This window comes from Macaca thibetana, chromosome 7, assembly GCF_024542745.1.
Source record: "Macaca thibetana thibetana isolate TM-01 chromosome 7, ASM2454274v1, whole genome shotgun sequence".
Classification (NCBI taxonomy): domain Eukaryota; kingdom Metazoa; phylum Chordata; class Mammalia; order Primates; family Cercopithecidae; genus Macaca; species Macaca thibetana.
In genome coordinates, this window is record NC_065584.1 from 96581064 (window position 1) to 96587597 (window position 6534).

Genomic DNA, 6534 nt, shown 5'->3' on the forward strand with positions numbered 1-6534 from the left:
GCTTTTTTCACTATTCCTTGCCTTTCCTCTGCTCTGCCTTGAACCATGGATGGTTAGGAGGAGGGGACATCTGCAGGCTGCATCTCCCAGACCTCTTGTCATCTGGCTTTTAGATGAATTCAGCCAATGGCAGGCACTGACAAGAGAAAGGAAGGAGATGCCAGGGCTCTTTTCTCCCCTTTTAACTGGTTCAGATGGGTCTCCAGTAGCAAGTCTATCCCTCCATTGTACAGCTACCTGCTGTGCAAGACCACGGTTCTTTTCTTTTTTTTTTTTTTTTTTTTAATGGAGATTTTTTTTTTCTTTATTGAGAAACATAAGACTTGGGTACATCAAATAAAACCAATTTCTGGGGGAAAAAACCAAAACCCACAATAGAAAAAAAAAGTTAACACTGCGCCACAGCAGAACCCAGAGAATATATTCGTATCATTGAAAAATTCTAGGCGCTTCATAATTGACCTTTCAATACAAAATGACCTATTAAATTTGCAATTTGTAGTTCTTGGTGTTGAGGTCCATAGGACAAGCTAGGAAGTCTTCAAACCTTAAGCTGAATTCCATGAGGGGTTATTTGGCTTTTGAATCGGTTTTTCCTTGTCTAAGAGGTAGCAGCAGCAACAGCGCCCACCTTCGGGGAAGCTTCTTTCTTGGCATCATGAGCCTGTAGAACTGCTACAGCTTCATCCACCTTGGAGTGGAGAGACTCGGGGCACTGTAACATATGCGGCAGCTCAGAGTTGTCGATCTCCAGCAGCATTCCCGTGATCTTCCCAGCCAGGTTTGAATGCATTGTTTGGATGAGTGGGAACAAGCGCTCTCCCAGCATCTGCTTCTGGTCCTTGAGGTGATGCTGCAGCCAGCATGGAGGCAGTCAGTGGCTCCTGCCCCTGCACATGGACCGCAGGCTGGGGTGCCTGCAGAGTCTGTATGGGAGGATGAGGGCTGCGGACACGGAAGGTGTATTTGAAGGGGTTAACAGCCTGGAGAGCAGCAGGCAACAGCTGCGTGCTGCGCTAAATTCTGCGCAGCTGTGGGAACGCCTCCAGCTTGGCAGCTGTCAGTCAGCCCTTGCTGGGCGGCACTAGCCCCACCAAAGTCCATAGCCAAGCAAGACCACAGTTCTTTAGGATGAACTCAGCGCCAGGGATATGGGAGCACCACATCATTCCTTCTCTACTGCAACCTCAGGATGGTGGCGACATCCTGATGTTACTAACTCCTGAGTTGCCTCATCGCTCCCTGTTTGGTTTCCGAGATCCTTCACTACCACTGAAAGCTGAATCCAATTCCCCCTGCTTTGAATGCTAGGAGTTACTTTTGTTTTCTTGGTCGTGGCCTAAATGATATATATGGTCAACAATAACAAATAAAGGAAAGAGTGCTGCTGGAATAATTGTTCTTATCTGCAAAATGAATGACTGCTGGAAAGATGATTTTTCGTTTTTGAAATTCAAAGATTCTATAAATGGCATTTTCTAAAGTGCTGTCTGAGGGTCATCTGCTTCAGAATTCCTAGAAAAGTTGATTTAAGATGCATGTTCCTGAACTCATCTTTAACCTGCTAACTCAGAATCTCTAGGGGATGGCAGGGGAATGTGCAATATCAATCTACTGCCTATAAGATTATTTTTGAAAAATAAAGTTTGAAATAAAATGGTCTACCCTATTTGAGCTTCTTGGGAATGTTTGGAAGAGAAGTGACACAATGTGCTTTAAGGTATCCTGATGGATTTTCCATGTACTCTATTTCAAGAGATGTCACCTGTCAAAATCGATAAATTTAGATGAGTTTGGTTAATTTTTAAATGTCACATTGTATGAATCTTCCAAAAGTAAACTACGTCCTAAGCAGTAGTAAATACGTAGCACTTACCGCTAAGAAATTTCATAATCTACAAAATAGGGAATACATAAATATAAAACTATGTACAAGCCAGATGAGTTGGCACACCCCTATATTCCTAGCTACTGAGAAGGTTGAGGCGGGAGGATCACTCGAGCTCAGGAGTTCAAAGCCAGCCCGGGGCCGGGTGTGGTGGCTCATGCTTGCAATCCCAGCACTTTGGGAGGTGGAAGTGGGCAGATCACTTGAGCTCAGGAGTTTGAGACCAGTGGGGGCAACATGGAGAAACCTCGTCTCAATAAAAAATACACAAATCACCCAGGCACAGTGGTGGACGCCTGTAGTCCCAGCTACTCAAGAGGCTGAGGCAGGAAAATCGCTTGAGCCTGGGAGGTGGAGGCTGCAGTGAGCCATGATCATGAAACTGCACTCCAGCCTGGTAGACAGTGAGATGCTGTCTCAAAACAAAACAAAACAACAGCAACAACAACAACTCAGCCTGAGTGACTTGGCAACACCTCGTCTCTATAAAAAACAAAACAAAACAAAACAAGAAACCAAAAAGAAAAAGAAAAAAAAAAAACTATTCACAGATCAAAATTCCATGGCATTCTTATTAAACTAGTGATTGCCAAACCTGTTTTATCATACCCTGAAAAAACTTATGTAAAAGGTAGTATTTTAAATACATTTCCAACCAAGTTTTAATACATTACTTAAAATATTCAATATCCAACACTTTGAAGAGAAACTAAATAGGTCGGGTGCTTCAGTGATAAAATATATGCTTGGCCTAGGCTTCAGCAAAAAGCAAAGCTTGAGGCAAGCACTGAGTGCAAGTAGTTTTTGGTGGGTGGGTGGGTGGGTGAGGACTGGGGGGAAGTGAACTCAAAGAGGAGAAGCAGGAAACTGGGAAAAGAGGAAGCCAGTCCATGAGCGCTATAGAGTTTATTGTGACTACGGGCCACTGAGGCTGGATCCCACTGGGAATACTTCAATGAGGCAAATAGCATAAGTGCACTTCAAAATCTCGCTCCAGTTACACAGAAGAGAGAACTTTTATCCCTCAGTTCTTTTCCTTTATTGGTCAGTGGTTGCCCCATGTCATGTTGACTAGTAACACTTCCAGGCATGCGTATAGGTTAGTCCCTGAATGGGACTTTGCAGTGATGGCAAAGTAATTCTAGTAAAACAAAAAAAGAAAGAAAGAGAGAAAAAACAGAAAAAGACACACGGTGGAGCTGAGACGAGCTGCTGATAGGATATACCTGCAAATATCTGGTTACAGTAATAACGGCTTCTATAAGAAAGTGAGCAAAAAAATGAAATACAGCCTAAGGGGAACCTGATACACCTTTTTGAAGATCTTTAATAATTATCAGAAATGACTTCAGGCAAAGGTGTGTGGGTTTTCTCAAATGCATGAATTATAAATATTTTATTTCTAGAAATGGTTTTTGTATTTTTAGCCTAGATTCTGTTTATGCCCCATCTCTTCTCCTCCTGGCCTGATGGGAAACATTTGTCCCTTTGTAGTTAACACGCAAAACTTGGAAAGCACCCATGAAATAAAAGCAGGTTAAAATAAATTTCCTACGACATAAAATTAACCATCATAGCTATGCCTTAGAATTGTTTATTTGGTGACTGAAAAGAGTCTTGTTGGACACTGAGCAGATTACGGAGTTGCCACCAAAAGAACTTCTAAGCATAGGTTGCTTTTAAATCATTCTGGTGATAATGTAAGCTATGACATGCTGGAAGCATTTGAAAAAGTTCACGATGTGTCTCCAGCTCTCTTCTCATAAGCACAGCGAGTCATTGTTTTCTTCTCTGGTTGGTCTCAAAATCCTCCATAGCTGTCTCTCCCCCAGCTCTCCTTCTGTGATTTTCACTGCTCCTTATCACGTTGTCTTCCATTTTGCCATTAATATTTTTACAGAAACACATTTTTTTAAATTTTCTATTCTTTCTGCCAGTGTAGATCCATTTTTATTGATCTATCTCCAACCTCAAATTCTTCCAGAAACTGTTTAGGCTGCCGGTGCTGGTTGGTACCTGGTTCTTATGTATTAGTAAGAGCATAAACCCTGGAGTTTGTCAATCCTTTGTTTGAATCTGGGCTCCACCACTTATAAACTGCATGAATCTGAAATGTGTCTTAACAATTTGAGCCTCCTGTTTTCTTCCGTGAAATGGAGATATTATTTCTCACGGGATTATTGTGAAACCCAAAGGAGGTAATAGATGAAAAAGAGTAAACTCTTTGTGTCTACATTGTGTCTGCAACATAATAAACATTTGCTAAGTGGTAATTAACATCATTATTCAGTGCTATCATCAATTTATGTTTTTCATCTGTATCCTTAGATGTTATCTTGAATTTAACAATAAATGTAAAGGCAGAATTACCGGTAACAATAATTGACATTAATCTTGTCTACCAGCTTTAAACTGATGCTCTTTGAACCACAGTGCTGATAACCAGGTGTGTAGAGATCTGTAAATAGAAACAAGTCTAATCAAATGTTATTTAAAAACAAACCTAGATGGCAGAAGCAATTCTTCAATGAAGCCTTCAAGCAACACCTCCAAACTTCTGACACATCTGGGAAGCAGTGCTGTAGAGCTGACCTACCTTGAATGAGACCTTTATATGTGAATAGTTTTTATTGACTTTCTCAGAGTCAGAAATAGCAATAGATTTTGTTGCTGCGCTTGCAATCATGTTTTTAAAAATGCAAGTTTAATATGTGAACAGTGAGGAAATGATTCTTGGTCTTACTTTGTGCTCTTCAGTCCCACCCAAAGTGCAGTCAACACCACACAGTAAAAGAAAGATGTTTCACTCAAGTGGGTGGCTCAGACAGGCAACCTGAAAACCAAAAGAATAAGAAAAGAAAGTTGATTTTTGAAATCTAACTATTAACCACACTAGCATGTATGAATTAGCTTCTGGAGTGAAGCAGAAACTTTTCTGCAAATATGAGGACCAAGAGTTTGGGAACTCCTCAAACACTTATTAAGATATCTTGGCTGTGATATCAGGAAGGTAGGATAGGACTAGGATTGGAATGGGGTGAGTAAAAACCTACCCAATGGTCTTCGACTATTTGGAGAGACTCTATACACACGGAAAAGGCTGCTCAGCTTGAAACATGAGAAAAATAATTCAGGGAGCCAGAATTTCACAGCATTTATCTAAAGGCTGCCCAGGAGAAAAGCTCACTGGCTGTAATAAGCACAAGACTGTCATCATAAAGATGCTTTCTGCTGAGAAGCAGGGCTAACCTGATCTTCATGGGTACATGATAGCATCATGGAATTCTTCGGAGATGACTATTTGAAACGGGCCCTCAAGATTGCTTGCAGGCAGAGTTATGTTTAGATCTGAGGTCTGATTACCCCACATTAAGAAATGAGGTCTTGACGTTTTTGGTAATAGTTTGTATAGCAATCTTACCTGAACACTGGCAGTCTACTTTTTTTTTTTCCCCTGAGACAGAGTCTTACTCTGTCGCCAGGCTGGAGTGCAGTGGCACAATCTCAGCTCACTGCAACCTCTGCCTCCTGGGTTCAAGCAATTCTCCTGCCTCAGCCTCACAAGTAGCTGGAATTACAGGCATGTGCCACCATGCCCAGCTAATTTTTGTATTTTTAGTAGAGACAGCTGTTCAGTATGTTGGCCCGGCTGGTCTCAAATTCCTGGCTTCAGAAGATCCACCTGCCTCAGCCTTCCAAAGTTCTGGGATTATAGGCATGAGCCACCATGCCCTGCCAAAGGTGGCGGCCTTCTTGCCCAACCAATTTTGTCCTTTACATTACTGACCCAGGTGATTTGAAGAGGGAAGATAGCTATTGGCCTCATCTCTATCTCTCTGTCCCATCCCACCACCCCTTCTTACCCCCTCTCCCTCTCTTCCCCTGTTCACCACTAGGAGCATAATAAGCCTCCTCTTCCTGAATCAGGGTGACCTCTGTGTACTGTAAGGATGCAACTCCTTCAAGATTGGTTGGACTACCCAGGCTCTGATCACAGGCTTCCTTCGCCAGTGAGCCAGCTTGCTAGTCCGTGATTCATGAGACATTTATTTAGAATTTGCTGTGTGCCAGGTAATGATAAAAAAAAAAAAAGGAATAAACTTGATCTTCCTCTTTGGTAATATGCAATTTATCTTTCAGAGTTTTTGAAGGCTGATTCTCTAACTGCAGGTCAACCCTCCTTCAAGACTCTTGACTCCCTAGTTTTCCTTCATGACTCACTGCTCAGGAGACTGCCCTTTTATTGATAATTCTGCTCCACTTCTGCTTTCAACCTGCATATTCTTCATGAGGAATCTACTTGATCCTTGATCCTATACCCACCACTTCTCCACTGGGTAACCCTTTTCTTAGGTTCATCCGTTTCCATTAGCAGCCACATTCCTCCAGACACTGCCATCGCTATGACACTCATTTGGCTTGCCTTCTGGCAACTGAAGTATGATGCCTCTTAATACAATCTTCCTATCTACTCCCTGAGGAGTGCCTGGGCACACCTGGTGTTCTGGGCTCCTGGCTGCAGAGTCATATTAGTGGACAACATTTCACTTTCTGATGCTGCTGCAGGTGGTGATGATGGTACCAGCATGCACACTTATCATTATCACATTCAGTCCCACAACAGCAACAACAGAAAGGAGGTGAGG

At 42.3% G+C, this 6534-nt stretch overlaps 1 pseudogene; it reads right to left on the reverse strand.

The window, feature by feature from the left end:
• Positions 1 to 511: 511 nt before the first annotated feature.
• On the reverse strand, positions 512 to 6287 carry LOC126959229 (polyadenylate-binding protein 4-like; annotated as a pseudogene).
• Positions 6288 to 6534: the final 247 nt, after the last annotated feature.